Genomic DNA, 26,480 nt, shown 5'->3' with positions numbered 1-26,480 from the left:
TTTGTATATATTTACATATGTGACTATTCACATACATACATTTGTACACATGCCATGGTAATCACCTCCTCCCCTTCTCAGTTTTTCCCACTATCAAATCCAATAGCCCTTCCCCTGACCTTGCACTGAACTTGTACTAAAGTAATGGGAGTTTCTTCTTTGACTTCATCTAGCTGTAATTAATCTCCCAAACCATGAGTCCAAAACTAGTCTCCACCACAGGTTCAGTTCCACATCCCCTGCAGTGGTCAGCATTGCACTTGAAGGAATGGAATTTAAAACAATAGATGGGAAATGGATTTTGTCCTAGCAAACTAATTCCACTAAAAGAGAAAGAAAACTGGAGTCACTTGCTAATAAAAGAGACAAGATTAACAAAGCTCTCCAAAAATGGTACCCCAGCTGGCTCAGGCATCAAAAACCACCGAGAACATGACATATAGAGCGCATAAATACGTTAGCTTGCAACTGTTCTGCAGTGATGAACCCTTCATAGCTATCAGTACATCACAGACAAGGCACAGACCTTCTTCTTGATGTTACATGCTCTTTCTCACACGAAGTCTAGCTCCAATACATACCTCTTGACCACAGACATAAATGCAACTGACCTAAACTCAATCTTGGTTAAACCTAGTTCTTCCAAGTCACAACAAGTGAATTAACCTGGGCTACTGAGCAAATCATGGAGGCTATTCTCACATATCTGCTGCAAAAGGAGGTTAAAAAGAAGCCTATTGGCTTCCATTAGGATTTAACTTAAGGTGTGCTTGTGACAATTCCTGTATCTCAAGCTTTAGTTTCACAAGCTCTTCAGCTTGCCAAAAGGAGTCCCATCCTCTGCCCTCCTTAATCCCACCCCCACACTGCCCTTTCTCTTCTGGCACTACAAGCATGTGTGTGGTCTCACAACAAAACAGAGCATGGATGACAACAGGCAGACACAACAGCTTCTTACAACAGCAGTTGAGAGAATTTGTGCAACCACAGGCTGTTTATCTGAGCACAGAAATGTAGGAACTAAATGCACGATTCCCTCTTGCATCTAATCCAGCACAGGCATGGGATGCTACTGAAAGAGGTAGTCCCTCTCCGTGTTTCTCATGCCAGTGGGATGCTACCCTTCTGCATCAGACCTAACACCACCTGGCCACAGGGCAGGCTTATCCAACTTCTAGCTACAAAAAGTGTCATATTTTTTTGTTTAGGGAAGGGGGTTACTTTTCAATTGGAGCGGTGACTGAACGGATTTGAGGCCACTTGGTCACTAGATCCAGTCTAAGGGAAGAGGCAGGAGCTTGCAGTCAGGACTGGATGAGAACTGAATCATTCCTTCAGCAGTAGCCTGTATTTACGCTGGATTAAACACCACATGAAGTGGTACTCCAAAACACAAGTTATTAAATTACATTTCTCTGAAAGCCCTGTCTGCACACAGACTCCACATCCAGGTGCACTTAGCGGCTACTCTAAATCATACCAGTCACCCTGTAACTACAGCTCCATGATTGCTTCTTTCCAGAATCAAGAGGTTAGCACAGATAACAGCTGTAAGCTTGCGGTACAACAGGCCATCTTTTTGCTGGAATGTCTCATCCTGGCTCTGTAATCTGGTGTGAAAATTTGTAGGAAGACTTTGTGGTTAGGAACCAGGCTGGACAGATCGAGATAAGGAATTAGCACCCGTAATCAGCCGCTGGTATAATTTACCTGGGAAACCAGTGCAGTCTATCACTTGATAATCTTGAAATCAAGACTGGCTACTTTTCTAATAGAATGTTGGATTCAACATAGCGATAACCAGTTGGGAATGTAAACATCTGCCAGGGGTCAGAATAATGCATCTGTCCCCAAATGGCTGATACCAGGAACATCAACTCTACAATCACCTCACGGAAGAGGGAAACAATTTCTCCCTGTACAGCCCCAGCGCCGAAACAATAAAGTACAACTACACTTGCACTGAAGACTCTCCTACGTACTTCATTAAAAGATACAACACAAGTTCATTGGAGAGCTGTAAAGCTGAAAGGAATTAAAAAAACTTATCAGGCATGACTGTTGAAATAAGCTAGCAATGTAAAATTTATCTAAATAGCAACTGTGTAGCCAACATCAAACTGGAAAGATACCAGACGACAGAAAGCAAAATAATTCTTAGAATCAAATATTCATGGGGAAAAAAAAATATTCCAATTATGTATTTGACATCCCTTGCAGGTTATTTCTTAATTTTTGCCTGGAATAACCATGGAGAGTGAACATAATTTGCATGAATACAAACTAATTAAATAAAACAGCCCACTTTTAACTACAATCCAAAATAGATTACATTGTCACTAGCAATTACACAATATAACCCCACTCACAGATCTATCATGATCACTAGGCTACTGTACAGACATCACATCACAAATGCTACCCTCAATCCTAAATTGGCAAAATGAGGTTCTACATGGAAGCCATCTGAGCTTTTTAAGTATTAACACTGAGAATTAAGAATTCTAATTTGGTACAACTTCAAGCCTGATTTATGGATGCCTCCTCCTCACCCAATTCAGTTGCAGTTCTGAAATCTGGGTCACCCATACATTATTCCTCCAAACCAAGCCACCTCCCTCCTGTGCAACCCTTTAAAAGGACTCTGCCCTTATCCAAGCCATTTAAGTTAATAGAAACTCCAAAACTTCAGAGAATCAGGTCACAAAACTTCAACACCACATTACGGATGTGGCTTGGTCAGAGAGGAACAGGCATGCAGCCCAAGAAGAGTCTGACAGCATCCGCATCCAGCAACTCCTTGGCAAAGTCCGCAACAAGGCAACACAGACAAGTTGAACTCAGCTCTCCATCCCCACCCCTTTACTCCATACCAGTTTTGATCCTGGTCTTATCCAACTTCTGGGAATAAATGAAGTATCAAGAGCAAGGATAACATGGGTGCTGGTGGGAGAATGGGTCAGGCCAGAGCCATGAGAGCTCTGAAGCCCCTCAGCAGGTTGCTTGGAGCACTGAGGTTGCCACCAGAGCTGCTGCAGTGACTGGGGCTCCAGAGAGGCTGTGGGAAGGAGACGGGAAGCAAGCAACACGCAGATATCTCGCCTTTCGTTCCTCTGCCTTCCCTTCGTGACAGGCCATAAAAGTCACGAGGTGCCAGACAGCAGAGCAAGGAGGAAAACAACAAGGTGTCCAGAGTTCAAGCACAGCACCGAGAGTCCCGGGCCACAGCCACGGGCGGCCCGGCTAGAGCTGAAAACCCCGCGAACACCGTGGGATCTCGCTCCTGCGTGGGAGGCACCATTTCTGCGGGAAGAGGCTCCGGCTGCTGGCAGCTGAGCCTGGGACCGGGCCTGTGCTCCGGGCCCTACCTGCTGCCGGCAGCAGGAGGAGGAGCGCAGGGCGGGGGGAAAACGGGCGCTGCTGGCGGGGCAGGGAGCTGCGCCGTCCCGCACAGGCCGCCGCGAAGGCTGAGGCCCCCCCGGGGCCGGCGGAGAGGCGCCCCCTTTGTCGCCCCCTCCAGAGGCAGCGGCCCGCCGAGGCTCGCACCGCTCCCCGCGGCGGGAGCGGCTCCCCGGGGCTCCGGGCCCCGACGGCGGCCCACCCCGCGCACCCACACCTGTGCGCCGCGGGCCCGGCCCCGCCGAGGAGCGCAGGAGGCCCTGCCGTCCCGCCGCGGGAGGGGCGAGCGCTCCCGTCCCCGGAGATCCCTCCTCCCCGTCCCCCTCGGGTCCTAAAATGGTGGAGCCCTCCCTCCCTTTCTCCCCCCCCGCCCGAGCCTGTCCGCCGCCCCGGCTCCGCGGAGGGCAGCCGCCCCTCCGGCCCGGGCTCCGTGGGGATCCGGCGCCAGGCCCGCGCCTCACCCCGCCTCTGCCGGGAACACGGCAACGCCGCTCCCGCCGGGCCGGGCCGCGCCGCGCCGCTCCCACCGGCCGCCCTTACCTGCGCCGGCCTCACATCGCCGCGCTGGGGCCAGCGCTGATCCCCCCAGCGCCACCGCGGCCCCCCGCCCTCGGCAGCCGGCCGCCGTCTCCCCGCCGCCCGCGGGGCCGCAGGTATGTCATGAGCGCGGCGGCTCCCAGGTGAGCCGGGCACACCTACAGGAAGGCAGCGGCCGCCCTGATTGGCGTGCGGGGCGCAGCCCGGCCGGCAGCGGGGCGCGCTCCCACGGCGCGGGGCAGGGCAGGGCGCAGCCGCCGCCGAACGGCCCGAGCGGGACGCGCTGGCGGCGGCTCCTGTCCCGGCTCCGGCCGCTGGTCCGTCCGAGCGCAAGGAATTTTGACTTCTTTTTTCTTTTCTCTTCTCTTTTTTTTTTTTTTTTTTTTTAAATCGCAAGGGAGGCGATAACTGTGTCTGCCCTCGGTGGAGATCGGGGGGAAAGAAGTTTAGCGCTTGGTTGTTTTGCCCGCCCCCCCCCCACCCCGCCGAGAGCAAGAGCAGAGCGGGTACACCTGACCCACTGATCCCAAGTCCCCGGGCTGCCTCAAGAAACAGAGGGGCTTATTTATTTGTTTATTCATTTATCTGTCTTCATTACCTGACTCTCTTGTTTTCCTGCTCCTTAGGTCACTCCTTAACTTTGCATGCGTGAGCTCTCCTACTTTGTATTTCCTTTCCGCCTCACGCCGGGCAGCCGGCGTTTGAAGAAAAAGCGCCGGGTGCCGGGAGAATCGTTCTGGCAACACGTGGCGGGGCTTTGCGCCTGCAGCAGCACACCTCAGAGAGCCCGAGTTTACATCTGAGATCGTCAAATAAAAGCAAGTTAATTAAACGCCTGGATTCAGAAGAAATTGAGCACGATGTGGGTAGAAAAACTGTAGGTTGTGTTAAAAATCGGAATCCACAGCTATCATTCTCAAACACCCTGTCCCTCCTAGGTACACAGGTAAATATCCTGAGGAGCCATACCTACATTAAAGCTCTCTCTGGTTGCTGTGATTAGCAATGTACTGAAAGAGGACAGCATATCTGTTCTGGTCTGCCAGCTCGACTGTAGCAATAGGGGCAGACAGTCTGTAGGGAGACTTCCCCCATGTAGGAGAGTAGAACAGAACCAGGCAGAGAAAAGGCATACATAAAGGAAAAGAAGAAAGGAAGGATGTCTAGATTCAAGACACCATGTGTTTGGGAGTAGCAGGGCTAAGGGAAACCCTGGACACATTGATTATCGTGATCATAAAAGAGGGGGCAAATTCCAAAATTTGGAACTTCTAGTTCAATAGCAAAATAGGGTAGGTTGCTTGGTTCTCCGCTGCCCCAGTTTTATTATTTGTGGCATAGGTGCCTGGATTTGCTTAAAGAAGTACAGCATTTGTGTGAGGATGCACTTCACTGCAGTGTAGATCTTTACTTACAAATAATGCAACGTGAGCAAATAATTAAGCTAGACAGATGACTGAGGAAGGAATTACCTATATTATATTTTCTGTCTCCTCAAATCGATATGCAGTGCCATCTCTTTGATGAGTGCTTTTTTTTCCTCATAATTTTATGAGTGTTTGCAGGTGTCTGTCCTCCAGGACGTGCTCTGAGGAGTTCAGCAAAAGAGAAGAGGGAGCTTGACCCATCCACTGGAGGAGTGCTGTAGCCCACACCCAGGCAGTCCTCAACCCTCCTTTCCCTGCATGACCCATGTGGGGTCTCCCAGGCAGGGAAACTCTCACCAGAAGCAGCACACTGAAAGTTCTAACCAGCCACTGTCAAAATCATACTGATGCTCGCTACTGCCTCCTGATTCAGTTAATTCTTCCATTTGTGTGGATGAATTGTTTCATCATAGTGGATCAGCTTCTGCAGTTGAGATTCTTGTTCCACATCACTGTGTTACAGTCATGGAGAGGCTTCAAATTCCCACAAGCCAAGAGACTGAGGATATCAGCTCTGGATCACATCTCTCTTGGGTTGCTGCTCAGACCTCTGAGATGTTACATAAATAGGCGATGCCTCTTCCTGCTGCATTTTTAAAGTTCCGAGCAGTTGGCAGTGGGCTGGAGCTGGGCATCGTGACTGGAAAATGGCACTTCTGTCATCCAGAAAAGGTCAACTTATTGTCTAAGACAGGCTTAACCTTTACCCCTCTCCTTGTCACCTCCAGCAACTGCAGAGGCAAGTTTTTATTTGCTTTTCTGAATCATATCCTGAGGTACCTTGCTTTTCCCTGCCCACTGCACAAAGAGTTTGAGTGCCAAACTTTTCTTCATACATTACACAGAGTGAATAAGTGCTTGAAGTCATAATGTGCAGCTCTTGGTATCACACTATCTGTATCCACCTGTGGGCCAAGCTCTCCTTCCCTAACTTGATGAGAACTGAACTCCTAACTTCTGTGTGGACCCATGCAAAATTACTGCAATGCCAATAAGGTGGTACTTCTGCCAGTGGCATGGAGGGAAGATCAATGAAGAACAGGCGTGCTATAGAATTGCTGATGCTGGCTGGCATTTCAGGAGATCACCTAGCCTACTCCCTGGCTTCGAGCAGGCTCAGCGGGAGCAGGCTGCCCAGGACTGTGTCCAGTTGGGTTTTTAATATCTTTGCAGATGGAGACTCCACAGTCTCTCTGGGCTGCCTGTGCCAGTTTAACCTCCCTTACAGTAGCGTAGATGTTTAGAACATCTGCACATCTGGAGGGCTGCACAGTGTGCAGAACAGGTCCTATTCTATGCTGGGAGTACTTCCCCATCTCCTTTAGGAAGATGAGCTACAGTGAGTCAATATTTTTCTCACCAGTAGGTCCCACAGCGCAGGAGTCCTCTCCCAGCAGGATGAAAGTTGAGAGCCAGCATTAGTGGCAAGCAGGACAGAGAGCAGCACAGAGGTATCCCAGGTGGATTGGGCTGCATGATCTATCGCAGCCCACCAAATGCTGGGCTCCACCAACTGAGTGCCTGGTATGTCCCTATCCCCCTCCATGGAAAGGCTCATCCTCCAAAGAGGCCCAGCAGTGCAAAGAACAGGGTCCTTATGTACCCTGATGTGCTCCTGCTTCCTGCAGTGCCCTGTGCTGTCTGAGCACACTGGATCTCGGCAGGCTGAGGCAATTCAGACACCAGCCTCCCACTCACCCTTTCTTTTCCTGTGTAGGCATCCTCCTCATGAACATCCCATCTAGCTGGAGTCCTCTGTTGTCCTCACCACTCCATAGCAGACATTATTCTGAGTTTAACTTCTACAATATACAAAGCACAGAGTTGTAAATGCAAAAAGCCAGGTAGACAGTAGGACAGAACCTGGCAGTTTTAGTAACTCTTAGTTAAGCTGCTATCATGTCAGAAGTGCCATGGGGGGTCTAAGGGTCTTCATAAATTTAACTAAAGTCATCTGGTGAGCCCTCACTCCTCGGAAAACCAAATAACTTCTCTGGGAGTGTTTAGCAGCTATACCATCCTCCAAGCAGATGCAAACTTGTGTATATGCAAGAAAACTCTCCTAAGAATGGGAAGAAACAGAACTCTGAGACTGGAAACTGAACCAAAGTAAGTTTATACAAGCAGCAAGTAAAACACCCATTCCCTGTGAGTCAGTCCTGGCTGTTTCCTTCATTTCCTCCAAGGCTTGCTGTGAACATCCAGTGGTAACAGTCCTGAAATTCAGTAATTTCTTTTCCTACCCCTTATTTATAGCTTGGTGTCAGCAGTTAGCAGAGTCCCAGCATCATTGTGGATGAAAAGCTGGACAGCAGTGGACACTGTGCCCTTGCAGCCCAGAAAGCCAACCATATCCTGGGCTGTATCGAAAGAAGTGTGACCGGCAGGTCGAGGGAGGTGATTCTGTCCCTCTACTCTGCTGTAGTGAACTCCTACTGTTGTCTGGCAGAGTTGCTACTTACCCCAGGAATTCAATAGATTATGGACTTCACATAGACAAGTACTGGTTTTTGGGATCTTTCCTGAAATTCGCTCCAGCATACGTCCAGGAATAGATGCCCATGCCAGAAAGGATTAGGAAAATACAGAACTGGAAATGTCCTTCAGGTAATAAGGCTAGAAATGCTTTCCTTTGTGAAACCAGTTATAAAACCACATTGCGGACATGATCTGAATTAATAATAAAAGTCCTAAGACAATAACCCGTATTGTCAAAGAGCATGTCCATCCTGAGAAGAGCAGAGTTACAGACTGACATGATCTTCCCTCAGTTCATTGTCACATGCTTTCTCTCCTGAGAATCTCAACTAGTCTACAGCCAAGAAGTGACTGAGACACAATACTGTGTTTGCTTTTACAGAATAAAACCATAAGCAAATTATCTGATATTAGGTATCCTTATAATCCTTACTCAACCTCATCCTTTTTTTTTTCTCTTATACAAGAAGCAGTAAGGACTCTTTGCCCAAATGGAGAGCTACATATGTGCCATGGAGTGATAGTTTTATGTCATTATGAACCATGTACCAGTCAGTATGAAGGTCTGCATTGGCAGGATGGATTAAGAATGAATGGCCCATGTAGTGTGTTGTACAAATTTCTTCCAAAATAATAGCAGTGGTCTTGCCTGATGTGCAAATTGGGCCATTGTCCTAAAAGGGTTGCTTGCTAAACCCCACTTCCTGAGAGGTGCTGCCAAGAAAATTTAAACAGATGGACAAGACTTCAGACAGACAGTCAGATACAAAGGCTGGTGTTAAAGGCGCAAGGGTAAGGGCTTGTCTGGAGAGTCCCTGGCCTGCCAGCCACATAAAGTAGCAAAAGCATATTTTTGTTTGCATACATCCATTTAGCCTGACATTGCCCAACAATTCACTTGATTATAAGCTACTGCATGTTTTAAAAGGCAAGAAAGTGGTTCTTACTTTGTGGATGTGTGCCTGGCAGACACTGATGGGCTTTCCCGGTTACAATCACTGCTGCAGCTCTTTCACTGCAGTCTGGACTGATGTCAAGGAAAATGACTGCTCATGCCAGGGCTTCAGAAATGTGCGGCTTCATACATGCAAATGCTGTTTTCCTTGACCTTTCCTGATTTTGGTTGAAAGGCCAGTCTCCAATAGCAAAAGCAAAAGTGTTAATTCCTCATAAGCTAGAATAAGCAACATTGGTCTTACTATCTAGAAATACCACAAACAAATTTTGAAAAATCTTAATGAAAGCTGGTTATGCAAACATTTCCAAACAGCTGTTCTTTTACACCAAATGACATAGGCAATTTCCATCTCAGTTACAATTTTAAGGAAATCTTTGGGTTTATGCCTTCTCCCCACTGCGATGCTGCATACAAAGGATACTCCAGTTATTCCTTGTTGCTGGCAAGTGCCTCTCACAGACTGAAATCATCCATTGCAGCTTCCAGGGAGGCTTAAGAAGGCAGCTCTTGGTTTCCTGCAGTGGTCTCAGTTTCTGTGTTTGTGACTCTGAACGCTGCAAGAAGAATGCAAAAAGCTATTTTTTTCCCCAGTTCCTTTGATGACCTCAGATACATGTGGCCTTCAGAGATCTGTGAGAACAGCTGAGAACATTGTGGGCTGCAGCACAGGGGAGCAGCAGCTTCCTGAGGATATTGCAAAGTCTGGTCCGGGCAGTGAGGCTGCTGCAATGCCTCAGCAGCTGTCTGACTGGGATCCAGTTCTTAAGAGCCTTGTCTTGAGTAGTGCTTCCTGTAAATTGGAGACTAATTTGCTAACAGCTTTGCTCTTATGCGCTCTTTTACTTCTGGGGCTCCATCCAGAGCTCAGGCTACGTGGCTGTAATTCACAGCCTCGATACTCTATAGGTAGCATTTCCTCTCTATACTCCTGCAATGCTCTTGATCCTATAGACCAGGTCTGTCAAACTCATTTTCACCAGGGGCCACATAAGCCTTGCAGTTGCCTTCAAAAGGCTGAATTTAATTTTAGGACTGTATAAATGTAACTACTCCTACATTTAGGTGAAAATGAGTTCAACACCCCTGCTATAGACTTTTAAGGACTGAATTCTCTCTGCAGACTGCTGAATGGATGGCTTGTGAACTTGGCCTCTTGGGATGGAGGAACTCAGTGGAGATCAGCATTAACAAAGAGGCAAATGGGAATTTGCCATTGTCATATCCAGCCATCCTTCCTGCATGGTGGCAGCAGAGGGGCGTGGAGGGCATTTGTGCAGAAGATAACTGCTTGAATTAGATGCAGCTAAATGCTTGTGCAAGCCTAAACTGGAGTCCTAATGCTGTGTATTGGTGCAGTAAACTGTTTCCCAGCCCACTCCATAAATACATTTCTCTCTTTCACATACAAATGCAGACAGCTGCTGGATTGGAGTCTCTAACAGCCTTGCCCTTTACCTCGACCTCACACACTGATGTTTCCTCTTCTTCCTTAGGAGTGAGAAAATGCTAAAGCAGAGAAGATCAGTGACAATGGCTACTTTCTCCTTTTCTTGTCCCCCATCATCCTTTGAGAAGGCCAGGAGAAGGCTACTGGGACTCTTCCACTTCATTTGCAAAGCCAAGAAATTAAGCAGAATCTTCCTCTATACTTTCCTCATATATATGGGTGTTCATGGCAATAACTTAACTTAGGGGTGTGTGTATGACACTTAAAGCCCTCTGTAGAAAGGATGCTAACATGAAGTAAATCAATTCACTACTGAAACAACTAGGAAACTTCCTTCTTTCTGCTCTCTTCAGATTCAGGTAGGCCAGTTATCCTGTTGTCATTTATTTAGGCTTTCTGCTCAACTGTGAGCTCTAGAAACAAATTACTGTAAGGGAAAGGTGGAATACAGACAAAGTCACACCACTGCAGGCAATCTTATTCTAGTCCAGAGCTGCTCAAACCATTAATTATAGTGGGGACCCCAGCAAAATCCAGCATGGAGACTAAAAATGAAAGGAGAAACATGCTGCCTTTGAAGGGGGTTGCCAAGTAGCCCTCTGGTTCAGCATGAAAGGGAGGGACTTGCTGTGTAGGAGCTTGATACAGAAAACATTGCATATGCATGTGTGCAGGTTTTTACCCACACAGGCAGCTGCAGCACCTCAGCGTGTGCAGCAAAGATGGGAGGCTGACATTCAGAAGCCTTTTCCTGTGCTCGAAAGAGCAGTGCTGCCTCTGCCCCAACCCCCTCCTGCCCATCCCTGCTTACTCAGAAACTGCCATGCTAGGATGCTACTTCTTATCTGAGATCCTCACAGGATAATGTCCATGTAAGTGTTGTTGCTTGTGGTACAGGCCAGTAGTAATGATTCAGACCAGCCCTTCATTTTCTTCCTCTTGTTGGTTAGACACAAAATCCAGCCCACAAACAAATTAATCTGTCCCATGCACCAATAAAGATGATTCCCTGTTAATTAACAAATTGCACACAGAATTCCCTGGCTTGTATTAAGGGACTCTTGAATGGCTGTGAAATCGAGCACTTCAAAGTTCAGAGATGGCCTGGATGTAGGGTTTTGGAGTTTAGGTTTTGCTTTTTTGTGGGTATAATTATGTGTAATAGTGTAGCTTTTAATGACGTAAACATAACGTTTTTTCATCAGCCTAGTTTTCGCAGAGGAAGCAAAGCAAGCCCAAATGTGCCTTTCTCCACGTTAGGTGTCCTTGTATAAGAGGCATCCTCGAGGTGGAGATCTCCAGGCCTTTATATGTAATGACATAGTGCCCCCTGTTGGAAAGCTGTTCCCGACGCTGTCTCCTGCCTGCATCCAGGTGAGGTAACATTCACACAAATACCATACTGTTGCATGTGTTCCTGCACATCGGTGAAGTCTGTATATTGTCACACCAGTAGGTTTAAAAATCAACTTACCTTTTCCTCCCTCAGCTATTTTTTGTTAGGCTTCAGAAAGCAGTTGCACTGGATTTCTTAGAAGGCTTTCTGTGACAATGTTCAAGGAAGATCTACCATTTTATGATACCTTCAGCTTTTTAAAAATAACATATCTTGTGATTTTAGCCATGAAGGAAACAATAACCTCTTACTCATCTCAAGGCACACAAGTCCAGCTGGCTTATGTTAGCAGGGAAATGTGTGGGGCTGCAGGCTGGCTGATTACTCTGTGTCTGTAGATGGTGGAGATCAGTTTTAGCTCAAATAAACAGTCCCTAGTATTTGCGCCCACAGAGGGGGGCTGTAGGATACAGGAAGTAAATCCTATTTCCTGGGATATCCTCTCATTTAATGCACATTATTCCTCCCATTCCTGACATAAACAAGAGAAACCCATCTTCCCAAGGCTTAGCCCGGCCCTTCCTCCTCCCCTATGCTGCAGAGGAGGGCCAAGGTTGGCCCTTAATCTCTCACCCTGTCCTGACACCCTCAACATCCAATCCTGACCATATATCAAGGAACCCTCACCCTACTCCAAAAATTGCAGTAAGATTAATGCTATGGTTCTCCAAAACACCTGCACTGTGTTGGCCCAGGATAACGTAACTTGGCAGAGTCTACCTGGAGAGCACAGTCCTGGTCACAGACACCTTCTGTGGGACAGAACCCTTACTCCAACCCCATCCTCATCTGATTTCTGACTCTTAATATCAGTGACCTTGTTAGGCCCTGAAAACACATGTTATGTTCTGGCCTGGGGTACAACGAGACCAAAATTCAGCTAGGCCACTCGTGGTGTCTTTCCTGAAGGACTTAAACTAAACATGAATCCTATAATGGCCCACAAATTTAATAAACACGAAAGTGAGCACATGTTCCTGAAATCGCCTCTGCAACGCTGGCCTGTTTTATATCAGGACAGGACTGCCCATGCCCCTCACCCACATATCTTAGTCATGGAAAATGGAACCTTTCCCAAATAATGGGTTGTAAAGACAGATGTGAGCTTGCAGAGAAATATGACCATCCACACAGTGGTGGGTAAGTATTGTTTGTCTGGAGCTATGATGCTATTGTTGGAAGGGCAAACTGAAGCGAGATTGTTTCACATGAGCAAAGGCACAGTTTTCATGAAGTAAGCTTTTGTCCTTGACTCGCAAAAAGGGCCTTTTTTGTGATTCACACTGTGTGATATATTTAGTTTTCTTTGCATTTAATTAAGAATGGGACAAGCATAATACTGCAAGTGAAACATAAAAGCAGAATGACCCTATTAAAAAGTGGTTTATCTACCTTAGAAGAAAGACTTGGTACATTACATTGAAAGCTTAGATTGTAAATTGGCTGAGACTGGAACCACATCCTTGTCCTGTGCTCACAGTGCAACTGTCACAGTGACAGTCTCTTCTGTCTCTTCTGAAATTATCATATTCCCTGGGATGGGTGAGTTGCAGTCCCCAAAGAATCTGAGAGAATAAACAAACAAAGACCAAAAAGTTGTTTAAAGGTTAACTTGTCACAACTGCAAGTCAGTGGATATGAGATCTAGGTGTCAAGGGACAGAAGGTGAGGGAAACAAACTCTATAAGGTCTTGCATAGGATCTGAAGTACTTACAGGCTACAGCTAACAATGACTAATGAAGTGCAAATAATGATTCATACTAAGTCTAGAATATGCTGTATTATGCTTTCTCAGAGTAGAACAAGGATAAAATTACCTTCCTTCTGTTTTGGGCAGGTGTTCCAGATGCTCAAGTTAACTACCAACCCAACATCCAGATAGGTCTCTTAGCACCCCAAGGATCCCATTTGCTGGCCGGCTGATTTCATTCACCCTGCTCCTTTTTTCATCTCTTCTCTTTTTCTCTCAGTACTTCAAGGTTCCCCCTTCCCTGGACCTCCTTCTCCCTCATTAGTGATCTTCTCAACATGATCTCATTATGGCAGAGTACTCACATCCAACCACTGTTAACCCACTGCCCTGAAGCATTGTCAGATTGTTCTCTGTAGTGTTTGGAGTTGTGCCTCACATTCCCTGCAAGACTCCTGACAGTGGCTTGGATATCTTTGCCTTTATCCCATCTCTGGTGCAGGAGTGAACGCCTGCCCTGCAGGACTCACAGTGATCATGCTCCATTTGGGTGTTGATTTCTTGCTGAGGTATGTTCATTGCTGCCGAGTAGGGGATGAATCCTGGCTCCAGCTCTTCCCACAAGGAGCACAGAGATAAGGCTTCTCTTCAGTGTGAACCAGTTGATGTCCAGTCAGGTCAGAATTCCCATCAAAACCCTCTCCACAGTCACAGCATCTAAGTGGCTTCTTTCACATCTGGGAAGGAATATAAAAGTCAAAGTGTGTTCATTTTCTTATTAATTCCTTCTTTTCAACTGGGCCAACATCATCATCAGCTGGAACAGAAAGGGAAAAAAGTAATCAGATATGGTTACTCCCCCAAACACCACATGAAGAACAGCATTTATGAGAGTGAAAGCCAGGAACCAGTTCTTCTGGGGTCAAGAGCTTATGGCCTGGAATTCATCTGCCACCAGTTTTCCTATTACATTCACCATTATATCTCTGGTTTATATAGTACCTCTTACCAGCAGGTGCATGCCACAGTTATACAAGTAGAAAAACAACAACAACAACAAAACAAAACCAAACAAACAAATCGAGATGGGGAAGATGGTGGTGGGTGAAGAGCCTTGCACAAAGTAGCCCATCAGGCCAGTAGAGATAAGAACTGGACACGCTTCCGGAGTCCTTGACCAGACTGCTTGCCTCTTTCTAGCCTGGTATGTTCATCATAAAACAATGATAAATTTTACTCTCCACTCTATTTTGCAAAGGTGTGATGTCCTCAGTATCTGTATGTGACTTTGAGCACTCAAAGTTCTCTTTCAGTGCTAATGAAATGAGCTACCTCAAATGCCTCTAGGTAGTTTATCCAGTTTGTCAATATGCTGTCCCTGAAGTTCAGTAGTATCAGAGTTGACCCTGAGAAAGAAGGCCCATCTTGTCCTGGTGGGAACTATGAGTAGGAATATGTCTAGGCTGTTTCAGCATCAGCTTCAGTCTGGAAGAACATGGTGAAGAGCCCAAGCTAGTGTGCCCTGATGGAGCCAGAAGTTTTGGGGAATGACTGCAGAGGAACCTAAATGGCATTCCATAGTCAGGTCAGATCAAGAAAGCTGTGGCTCAGCATCGTCACTTCTGACTCTAAGCTGGTCCTGGGGGTGAAGCCTTGCAGGGCAACCTGCACCACGCTCTCCAGATTTCCCGCCTCCCAGAGGACTTTTTCTCCTCTGTACCCAACAGATGTGGGCTACCTGTGTTTTCATGTAGCATTGTACCTGAGCAAACAAGCTACATGGGTATCAGAGCACTGGTGAGACAAGTCACCAGACCACCCAGATCACTATGAGCCAGGGCCAGTAAGTTTTACTGAGCCCATTTAGTCATTCCAGTGTCACTGCAGTATATTTCCCAGCAAAGGAAATGGTTTGGCAGTGTCAGGGTAGTTTACATTTCTCTGCATGGGATGGACTGAGGAATATCTCCTAGTATTGTCCAGGGACTACCGGCAACCTGCCCAGTCAGCACATAGCCCTAACCAGCTGTGCCATTAGCATTAGCTAGTTGGCTGGCAGAGCTTATTTGAATTATTAGTATTAGAACCATTTAGTGGTGAAAGGCTGAACTGAACTCAGCATCTGATCAGATGATTAACATTAGACATCTATGCAGTATCTCAATAAAACCTCCCTAACTCTGTGTCCTTTAGGTAATGGAGTTAAGATATCTTAATGGACTTAATATCCCCTGATGGACTGGGAAGGTCTGCGTGCTTCAGTATACTCCATATGCTGGGAGTATTCTGCTCTATGGTGGGTCCCAAAACAAATATATAATCTGTTTTTTTTTGGAGTGCCTGAGGTATCTTATGGCCCCATAACCTCAGATGGTGGCAATGACTGTATAATCTTGCTGTGAGACTGGCTTTGCCCACAAGTATTTCAACAGGAATAAAAGTGTCCCGGTGAACATGGAAGTGGCCAGCACTTCTCTACAGGACACAACCCTGCAGGTTGCTACACAGGAGCAGGAGATAAGAGAGGAGAAAGGTTGGTATCAGGAAGGAGGTGCGATGACATTATTTGCATGACAGAAATAGTGCTAAAAGATCTTACTAGCATTTACTGGCTGAAGAACTGCAAGGCAATTGTTTTGAGAAGAAAGATCAAAATTTGCTATCCAATTGATATTTTGAATTTAAATGCTTGCATTTGCAGTAGTAGAATTAGCATTTGTAAAACTACTGTAGCAGTTTCCTTAGTCCAAATGCTAAACTTTTTATTTGTCACTTAGACATTCAGTGACCCATATGTATGGATTTTTTTTTCCAATTTTGGAAAAGGTTAGATGAACTTCTACTTTCCAAAGGCTGAGAAATAGCATGTCAGTCTATCCTCTACTGAGAAAACAGGGTGGTGTTTGCATAACGTCTTACAGCTTCTGCTGAAGTGAGTTTCACAACCTCCATAGGTAATCTATTCCAGCACCGCCTTCCTCAGAGAAAGTTTTTGCAATACCTAGCCTAGCCTTTTTGTTTTTTTCCTTTCTTCTTTTCTTTCCTGAAAATTAAGCCAATGAGATCTTATCTTTGTCCTTCCAGCAATGTAATTGTTACCTTTCTTAATAACAACCTCTTGTGCACTGCAATGCATTATCACGTTCTGCCCTATTTTCAGCCTTCTCCTCCAGACTCAACAAACCCAGTGTCCCTGCTTCTCTCCAGGGACTATTTTCCAAACCTCTTATCACTTCTGATGTGCACCCATACCCGTGTTCCTTGCATGGACCAGCCAGGCTCCTTGCTGTCCCTCTGTGGAGTTTTGGTGGTGGCTTCTCACTTCCCTCCAGCCACATACTGCCACCCTGCGACCCCCAGCCCAGGCACCCTCAGCCCGGGCACCCCCAGCCCTGGTGGCTCACTCGCAGCGGGACTTGGGTGGGACACTTGCCGGAGCCAAGTGAGGTGCCGTGTGGGCGCAGCGGCCCTGCTGGGACAGGTGCTGAGAGCGGGGTGACAGGCCCCCGGGCCCTGCTGGGTGCAGGAAACAGCATGCATGGTTCACTCCTCTTATCTCCCAGCCCTGACAGGAAACCGGTGTCCTTGCTTTCTGGGGTTTGTCCTGAATTCCCAGGTTCAGGCAAATCGCCAGCTTTCTCCTCAGATGCTCTCAGATCTTTGAGTCACAGAATGGTTTGAGTTGGAAGGGACCTTCAAAGATTATCTAGTCCAACCTCCCTGCCATGGACAAGGACATCTTTCACTAGATCAGGTTGCTCAGAGCCCCGTCCAGCCTGGCCTTAAATGTCTCCAGGGATGGGGCACCTACCACCTCTCTAGGCAACATGTGCCAGTGCCTCACCACCCTCATCGTAAAAAATGTCTTCCTTATGTCAAATCTAAATCTACCCTCCTTCAGTTTAAAGCCATTGTCCCTTGCCCTTTCACTACAGGCCTCCATAAAAAGACTCTCTGTCTTATCAGCCCCTTTAAGTATTGCAAGGCCACAACAAGGTCTCCCTGGAGCTTCTCTTCTCCAGGCTGAACCACCCCAACTTCCTCAGACATTCTTCATAGAAGAAGTTAAATGATTTCTGATTAATTTCTGGTAATCTGCTTTGGAAATTCTCTTAGGAGGCAGAGGTGCCCACTCTCTAAGGGATGCAAGCATTTCAGAAACTTCTAGAGAAAAAGGCCTACCAAAAACTGGGGGTAAAAGTCCTCTCCATTTTAGGAGTGCTGGCTTCCAGGCTCAGTTCAGTTTATCAAGCCAAATATTTGACTCTTGTCAGCCCTTGCATCAGCTGCTTCAGTGAATGGTGATGGAAATCCTGATTGTGTGCAGTGTTACAGAACCAAATCTTTGCACGCTAAATCAAGATCCTGAAAAGTGTATAGTCCTGAAAAGTCATTATTACCAATATTGCCATTAATACTTTATTACAAAAATTGTACATTCTGCTGTTGGTTGTTTCAGCCTGAAGAAAAGAAGCTTATTAGTACTTTATCTTCCCAGCAGCCCTCTTCCCCCAAATCATCTTTATGTCCCTCCCACATTCCCGACAGATTCAGTGTCCCTAAACTAAACATTTTGATCTGCTGCCTGGACAAGATATTACATAAACTGGCAAACCAAATGGATAAGGGCCAGTCTTTCCCTGCTGATCCTTCCATGGGAATGCCAGTAAGAGATCTTTGTTGTACCCAACTGCTGCTCTCTGGCTATAGGAGCATGCTCATCTCTGATTCCTCTACATGGTTGTTAAATTTGAAGTGAACTGGTTAGTTTCTCAGTGACTAAAGGGGGACTGACAATGTGATATTTAAAAAGTCTTATTTCCTCAAGAAACTACAGGAAAAAAAACACATGAATCTATCAAAATATCTATCATTAAATAGATTCCCAAATCTGAAAATATGTATTTTAATAAAGATCAAATAGAATTTTTGAACTGCCTTCTGATTTTGAAACTTCTGTCTCATTCTAAATATATTGAAGTGGAAAGAAAATGTAGGATGAATGTCATCTTAGTCAAGACAAAAGCAGAGAAGAAACAGAACAGACTGACCCTGTACTCACAAGGAAGAGGCGGTAGGTAAACTCTTTTAAATTCTCTTTCCTCACTTTATCGAAAACTTCTCTGTTCTTGAGGGGAGGGGTGAGACAGAAGAGCTTTGCCCACTTGCTGCAGCAGCTCTCATTGAATGCTCTTCTTCAGGAAGCTGCAAAAGGGCAGGCAAATATTACAGGCATGCAAAGGCACCAAGCAGAGCTTTTGCTACCCTTCTGTCAAGGGTCCACTTCTACAGAGTAGTTCCTGCAGAAACTGGGATGTGTTTGGGGTAGCCTGCGTGAAGAGCAGGGCTGAGCTTTCTATCCACAAATCTATAGCTGCAACATGGGTGCCTCCATCTGAGTTACGGTCCAGGCTCACTTCACAGTGACTGGAAAGAAATGGACACTGTTAGACAGTGATTCATCTGGCCTATTTTGGACGTCTACCTTAGGAGTAGGTGAATCATGCCCTAGAAATGCTTCTTGAATATTTGAATAAGGGGCTTTTCTTGTGTTGTTCCATGCTTTATTCTCTGTTCATTATATGCAAGACTTCTTGCTTTCAAGTAATATTCTTGAATTATTTTTTAATACAGAGTTAATTTTTGCTCAAGATGAGGATGTGCCGGTAAGACATCCTTCTCTGAGAGCTGGGGCTTCAAAAAAACTAGCAGTTTCACTCCTGTGATTTTGTAGTTTGTCTTCTGGAAAGGAAGTGTGGAACAGAAACAATGAAGTATTAAGAGCAAAGAAGACAGAAGCCCAGAGGGGAAAAAGATGAGCAAGTCAGAATCTGAAAAAACATAGTCAGGGAACACTGATGATGTGGTTTCTGTAAAAAGCTTGTTTGTTCAGTTAGAGGGGAAAGGAATTCCAGTATGCATAGCTGCAGTTTAATCAACTGTAGGAATCACTGGGTATATATAAAAAGGCAGATAAATTTATTGGATAGACAAACCAATATCATATTATTATGTTATTATATATATATATATATATAACATATATGTTATGTTATTATATATAACTCTCTATACAATAGAGAGTTATGCTATTATGGATTTCATAGATACATGTGTGTGTGCCAGTATTGTTTCCAAACCTATATGCAAGAGGTGCTTGACAGAGAATGGTCTGTGTATGGAAAGTGGAAAGCACTGAAATAATTTTTTGTTGTTGTTGCATTCAGTGATCCAGCTAGGTCTAAGGTTTGTAAAGTTACATTTCTAACCTTTCAGTATAGCTAAGAAATGCCTGAAGATGGGATCTAGTTCCATGAATGGTCCCCTAATGCAGAGATATCTATTTTTAGAAGCTGAGGACGATTTGTTTTAGTTCTCTAAATTTTCCCTCTGGACCTATTCTGCACAAGGTCAGCATGTACAACAGGAATTCAGCAGCTGCTCTATTTTGAAATAAGTATATAGGAATGCTGTGCTATTGCTCCCGCCTCTGCAAAGGTGTCAAGAGTTTGGTGTTGCTTTCTCTGACCTGCTTTTTCTTGCCTCTTGCTTATTCAGTCAGCATGGGATCATGCAAGGAGCAATGTGGGAAGTGGTTTAACTCAGTGGTATACAGACCAAAGCTCTAATTCATGTTCCTGTGTAAACTTAGATGTCTCCCAACTGTCTGCCAAGTTTAGAGATTCTTCGTCACAGACTTTTTATTCTCTCTATTGCATTTGGTTTCCCTCTCATTGTGCCCTTGTCAAGAGCTGCTGATAGGTTGCGTTCACTTTTTTGTATGTGTTTGTATGAAAGCTGTATGTTAAAGTATGTCCATATAAAATGTGGTTTTATAAAAGGTATTTAAAAAATTTACTTATGAAGAGGGTCATAGACTGAGGTATGAAATACATTTCATTGGGCAGAAGACAGAACTTAATTTACGATGGATAAATGCGTTGTTGTTACTCAAACTAGGCAGCATGCAAGCTATTCATGGAATGGCATTCAGCTTTAATATTTTTTTACGTAATGCATGCAAGTTATTTGTGGAATGGCATTCATTTTTAATAAATGTTTTATGTAATGCTGACCACTTGGGACTTCCAAGAATTAAAGATTTGATAATGGCGTGGTCTCTGATCTTCTTTCCCTTGCTTTTGACCTCAGTGCTATAAAAGTGATTGTAAGGATTTTTTTTTTCAGTTCTAGCCTCCCTGAACATTTCCAGTGTGTTGGTCTACTGCTGTATAGTACGCTCAGGTCTATTAAGAGCTTTTTGCATTTTTTATTACCTTTTATAGATTCTTCAGTACTAGTTTTCACCCCTGCAAAAGCCAAAGGCTTGTAAATCGAAAATTTGTGGTATATTTGTGATGACTTCTACTTTTGAGGGTACTGGATACTATTTTAAAATATATAAGGATTGGAGGTGCTTTCCTTGTTGCAGTTACTGATGGCAAATCATCCTGGTCCCTTCACTAGTTCAAACATCAATCTTTGGGAAGAGTGAGTGTCAGAAGCCTGGTTGCAAAGCCGTGGGGCCATTTATGAGCTGCACTGATACTTGGCCTTTGCTGCAGGGAGGTGTGAGGCACAACAAGCTTTGGCCAGGAGGAGCAGAAGATGTTTTGCATAATGAGTCATGGTATTAAATGTACGTGAAATTCATTGTAAGAATGAATCATTGGTATTTAATCTGAACTAGAATTGTGATACTTCAAATGACTGTGCAGGAGATCGGTTGCTGTGATGACGTGTATCATCCAGGGCTATGTAGCTCTTTTAGGCGAAACATAGCCTTATGGCTACACCTTTTCTCGTAATTCTTCTTGCTTATGTAGAAAACCTGTATGTGTAATAATTTGAAAAATATAAAGGCTTTTAAAATTTCTTAAATAAAATTATTTATTTATAAATAAGTATCTCAATGTAAATATACATTTTTATTATAGTACATATTACTATAACTATACATATATGAATGTGTAATAGTCCATTCTCAAATGTTTTATCTCTATACGAGGAAGGAGTATTCTGAACAAAGTTTTGTAGTGGCTGATTTTACAGTAGTATTATGTGCAACATTTTTGGTTTATACTGCAGGGCAGGAGCAGAAAAGTTTCCTTCTGTTTTTAATTTTGTGTCTTAATGATATGGATAATTCATAGTGGTTTCTCTTGTATTTTTATCAGTTGACTGTACCCAATGCAGTCAAGTCATGAAATATGTGTGTTATGGTGGGATGAGAACTTTTGCAGCATGAAATGGATCATCAGTATTTAAGCTCTGACTCTAGGTTTGATAAAAATCTTTTTAGATCAGGTGTTACCCACATAATGTGTAGCACATAGACCTGAGCTCTCATTCCTTCTACTGTCAATTCTGTGAGTACAATGTTTTTATAATATTTGTTCTTGAGAATTTCTTGCTTCCAAGAAAGTCTACATGCTGTTTGTTTGCAAAGGAAAATGTGCGATTTACAGCTGAAATGAACATTTATGGGCACGAGCATTTTTTTCTGTTTTATTTGTTAATTATTTGGTTTAGGTAGCCTTGCTTGATATAAATCTTGTACATGATTTATTAGTGAATGTTAACTACTCAATAATCCTAGAAGAGGAAGTATTGGCAGGGGAATTTAGACTCAGTTCTTCAGCTCAGAATATAGGATTATAAAGAGTTCATATTGGGTCCCTTTTAAATTAAATTATTTATTATCCTATATAGCTTCCTAGCCAGTTTCATTCCCTTTCTATTTCATTATTGGGTTTTTGTTTTGCTTTGTTTTTTTTTTTACCCCTTGCTGCTTGGATACAATTCTGAGATTAAAACAAACAAACAAACAAACAAAAAATACCACAAAACAGTATTTGCACAGCTTTTTGGTTTCCTGGGACAAACTCTATAGTGGTGGCTTTGTACACAGTTTCAAGGATTGTACTTTGTTGCTGCAGTCATGATCATAATAAAGGAAGGAACACATATGCACTCTGCAAACTAAGATGGTTTATGGTTGGACTCTATAATCTTAAAGGTCTTTTCTAACGTAAATGATTCAATGGTTCTATGATTCTATGACTGGTTGGTTGTTTTTTTTGGTTTTGTATTTCCCCTTGGTTTTAAAATATCAATGCTCCCCACTCCAGTTCAGCTTGTTCCATTACCTCTTGAAATTGGTGTGATAATTTTAACCTGGCAGAATATTACATTTTCTCTGCCACACACCAAATGATGTTCCAGCCTTTGACCTGTGCAATACTGGAAAAGGCCACAGGAGGGATATTGCAGCAAGGTGGTAGGGAGGCTTCTTTAGAAAGCTGTGTGGTACTGATGGCTGACACTGGGTTTGATAGAGTCTAGGCAGAATTCCCTATGCAACTCTAGCTAACCCATTAGACTTTAATTTTGTTATATGAGAACTTAATTAGGTTCCCTGTAATAATTCTGGACAGGGCTGTAAGCAACCTGATCTACTTGAAGTGTCCCTGCGCATTGCAGGTGATTGGACTAGATGAGCTTTGAAGGTCCCTCCCAACCCAAACTATTTTGTGATTCTTTGGTTCCATAAATCCTTTCTGTACTTATGCCTTTGGCTGGAGCAAAGTTTTCATCTCACAATATCACCACCATTCCTTGCCCACAGTAGCAGCTGCTCAGGCACCCTATGGGCGGAGCATCTCATATGCCCCAATAAGTGATTTGAATTGACTAAGCAGGTTTTTTATATCTGGAAAAGTCTCTAGATTATAATTAAGCTTTCAATTCCATCTTTAAATTAGGTTTCAGATTTGCTAACTGTCTTCTGATAGTGGTCAGTATTTAGGTCTATAAAGTTAGTATTTAACTCTATAAAGCTTTCCTGTGTCAGCAGGAGCTGGCTAACTGGAATTTAAGCCTTTTTTTGTGCGGATTTTGATGTAGTAACACTACATATTACAAAACTAGCATCTTTATCCACAGAGTCCAGCTCTGGACACAGGCTTAGGTTCAGCCAGCTCTTTATATTTCCCTCAAAATTTTGCAGTGGAACAACTTCCCTCCTTTTTTCTTTCAGTCTCTGCCTGTAAGACTGCAGAGGTCTTTATTGTCTTCATGAGTTTTCTAGGAAAGCCATGAATTGAAGTACACGGCCCATTGCATATGCTCCGTCTGACAAGTTTTCACTCAAATCACTCTTTTGCTCAAGGTGCATGTGCTGCAATATTGTACTCTAAACCAAGAGACATGCTTTAATCCAGACTGCATGTGAACTGTCTCAAACAGAAGCTAACAGCCACCTTTAGAAACCAGGCAAAGTGCTGCTAAAGGAAGAAGAAAAGTCATTTCTGTTTGTGCTTTGGGCTAAGGTCTTACCTTTGTTTTGTCTCTTATCATCCTTGATTTTTAATTAAATATGTAGAGAGGTCATGTTATTGAAAAAAAAAAAAAAAAACAAAACAATATCAGATTAAGTTTCATATATTTGTAAGAAAAGTATCTTCAATTGTGTTTTTCTCTGGGAAATTAACAGAACAGCAATCCCTCCCACCACACTCTCTTCCTCTTTTCTATGACACTGGGATCTCCTGTCCTGCCTGTAGCTCTGGCTGTTCTCCCCTTCTGTCTCCTTAGCCAAGCCTGTGCGAGAGGAGGAACTTGCTCCTCATACTTCAGATGATCTTCCTCGCTGGGGAGACCTGGATTCTGCTGTTTCAGTCTGCTGCCCGCCCTGCAGCTGGGACAGGAGGCTGCAGGGGACAGACATCCAGACTCAGGACCTTCCTTTCCCTAATTAAGTCCCCCCTTCTAAGTGCTGGAGAATATACCAGCTCTCTGGTTTTTAACCTGCTACTCTGAACACAAAGAGAAGATGCTTTTCCCACAGAAATCCAACATAATTCTCCATATGCACAGGAGGAAATGAGCCTTGACTCCCCATCCCTTCCTTTGTGCTGCCTGTTGGAGCACACCACTGCAGAAGGAGGGAACAGGAGAGAGCATCCCAGCAACAAAAGGCTCAGGGAAGAAGACAACGAAAACCAAAATCCACCCATGTTTCATGTTTCACCCAACCTGCAAGTGTGTCCTAGGTGGAGGAAGGGAGCATGAAGAGGGGTTGAAGCAGTCAGGGTTACCTTGAGCCTCAGGGTATGAAGACAAAAATACCACTGTTTCGCAGAGCAGAGAGTGTGCCACTTGTCATTTGTGCTGCAACACTTGGAGCATTCCAAAGCAAGCCACATGTTGCTCTGAAATGCCAGAGGATCATCTCTAGAGCATTTTCTAAACACACTTTGCACACTGCTAGATAACTGCTCATGGCTGGTGTCCAGACTACTAAGATGGCAAAATTTGATCTCTGCAGGACTTGACATTTAAGTGCATATGCTGGCAAAAGTACAAGCAGGTAAGCAACCTATGAGGAACCCTCACTGCTATACATACCAACAGACTCCTTGCATTCAGCTTCCCTTGATTCACTGAGACCAGTGCAGCTAAACCAGGCCCAATGGTATTTTATTCCAGTAGCACAGACTTGTGGAGTTCCCTAGGCCTTGCATAAGGAGCAAGACAAGTAGCTGTACAAAAGTTTAAATAATTGCTGCTGGGCACTTAAAGCAATAATTCATGATTGTGGTTTCCTGTTTGGTACCAGTGATGATTAAACTCGTCTAAGCCTCTCCTTCCCTCCCCTCAAACATTTTCCGCTTGTCACGCTGACACAGCTGTTTGTGTGTCTGTACAGTGGACTGGATCAGGAACTGATCCAGCTAAAAATAATTGAGGGTAGAGTGGGGAACTATCTCTCTTCAGTCATTGAAACTTTCCAATCTGTGTCATTATGCAGTTGCACACACAGCTGCACTGGCACAGTGAGCCGAGCATGGAAGTAAATGACCACAAGGACACACAGAAGTGGGGATGAGGAACACTGATTTTGTTTTTCAAAGAAATGCAGGTGGAATCACAGATTCAGTAGGTTGAGAAGGATAGTACACACCTGGCAGCACACTCTTCAAAGCTAGTTAGCCAGAGATGAGCACCAGTTCCAGCTGTGTGATGTACATTTGGAAAAGAAAAGATTCATAAGGTGGTCCTCCTCTGGAAACATTTCTTGTGTGCATGAACATCGTACGGTTCTGCTTAATGATTTTGTTCTGCTTTCTTTTAAGTTTCTGTTGTTCCCCAGACCTGTTGTTTCATATCATGATTGCATGGTGGCAATACCAACTTAAGGAACAGCTGAGCTCTTTGGATGTTTGTTACCACCCATCCCAGACTGCAATTTTCCCCTCACTCGTGCCAACCCTGCTGTTTGTGGATCTGCACTGAGCACTGGATCGGGGAAGCAATCCAAGTTAAAAATAACCCAACGAGTGGCTGCGGATGGCAAGAGCCTCAGCCACCTGATGTCGTCTGCTGTCACAAGTCAGTGAGAGCAGTTTGCAATCGCAGGAAGTCATGACAGCCCAGCCTCAGAGATACCTGTTTGCTACAAGAAATATGAATTTTTCAGCCAGTTGAAGGAGCCTTCTGGGTGAGGAAGCAGGAATCCTTCGCTTGTGTTCTTAAGGGATGAGAGAGCAAACCTCACTGTGCACAGATGCCAGCACAAAACATCTTCACACAAGGTTTAGTTTAACAGGCCTTCACACGATGGATTTGCAAAAAAGGTAAAGGCAGTGGCTGCTATTCAACTGATGTAGGTTGTTTATTCTGCGGATTAGGGAGAAAGTTACCATTATTTTTAAGTGCTGGAAGAGTGCTGCAGATATGGGGGTTTGCTAGCACTAAGCAAGAGAATAGAAGGGTATTCTTCACAGACATGAATCTAATAGCTTTTTGTTACAGAGAGAGGTACCAATTTGTAGATGTATTTCAGAAGAACGTTTATTCTCAGCTCTAGAAAACAAATTAACACTGCTGTGATGTACCAGCACTAACCCACACCATCACAGCAGCAGTGACGTGATTTTCACCTACTGATAGGCTTGGAGAGGAGCATCTGTAATTATTCATTCTGTCTTGTACTCCAAGCCATATTTGGGTTTCTTCTGGCTTCTGTCTCAACCCTCCTGGGTTGAGTATTTTTAAATATCAGTCATTTCCTTTTTCTCCCCCTTCTACTCATGACTTGGCACTTCACTGCTTCCCTCCCCAGGAATGCCCCTGCTGGCAGCTG

The 26,480-nt window shown here is 44.5% G+C and overlaps 1 protein-coding gene and 1 long non-coding RNA gene across 3 annotated transcripts in view; one reads left to right on the top strand and one right to left on the bottom strand.

The window, feature by feature from the left end:
* The window catches only part of LOC102096504 (uncharacterized), a 37,245-nt gene extending 33,045 nt beyond the window's left edge, over positions 1–4,200 (bottom strand). The window contains exon 1 of the mRNA XM_065034231.1: positions 3,940–4,200. The gene's annotated coding sequence lies outside the window, so the exon portion shown is untranslated. The remainder of the gene's footprint in view (positions 1–3,939) is intronic.
* Positions 3,881–24,485, top strand: LOC110364711 (uncharacterized). 2 transcript variants are annotated; one of them, XR_010466908.1, is made up of 4 exons: positions 3,881–4,052; positions 4,563–4,882; positions 5,493–18,407; positions 24,212–24,485. It is a non-coding gene; the product is annotated as an uncharacterized LOC110364711 (long non-coding RNA). The 2 variants fall into 2 exon arrangements; XR_010466907.1 differs by having other exon boundaries at positions 4,563–18,407.
* The last annotated feature ends 1,995 nt before the right edge of the window (positions 24,486–26,480 follow it).

This window comes from Columba livia, chromosome 1 (assembly GCF_036013475.1).
Source record: "Columba livia isolate bColLiv1 breed racing homer chromosome 1, bColLiv1.pat.W.v2, whole genome shotgun sequence".
Classification (NCBI taxonomy): domain Eukaryota; kingdom Metazoa; phylum Chordata; class Aves; order Columbiformes; family Columbidae; genus Columba; species Columba livia.
Note: the sequence above shows the minus strand (reverse complement) of the source record. Positions and strands in the feature narration are given on the sequence as shown.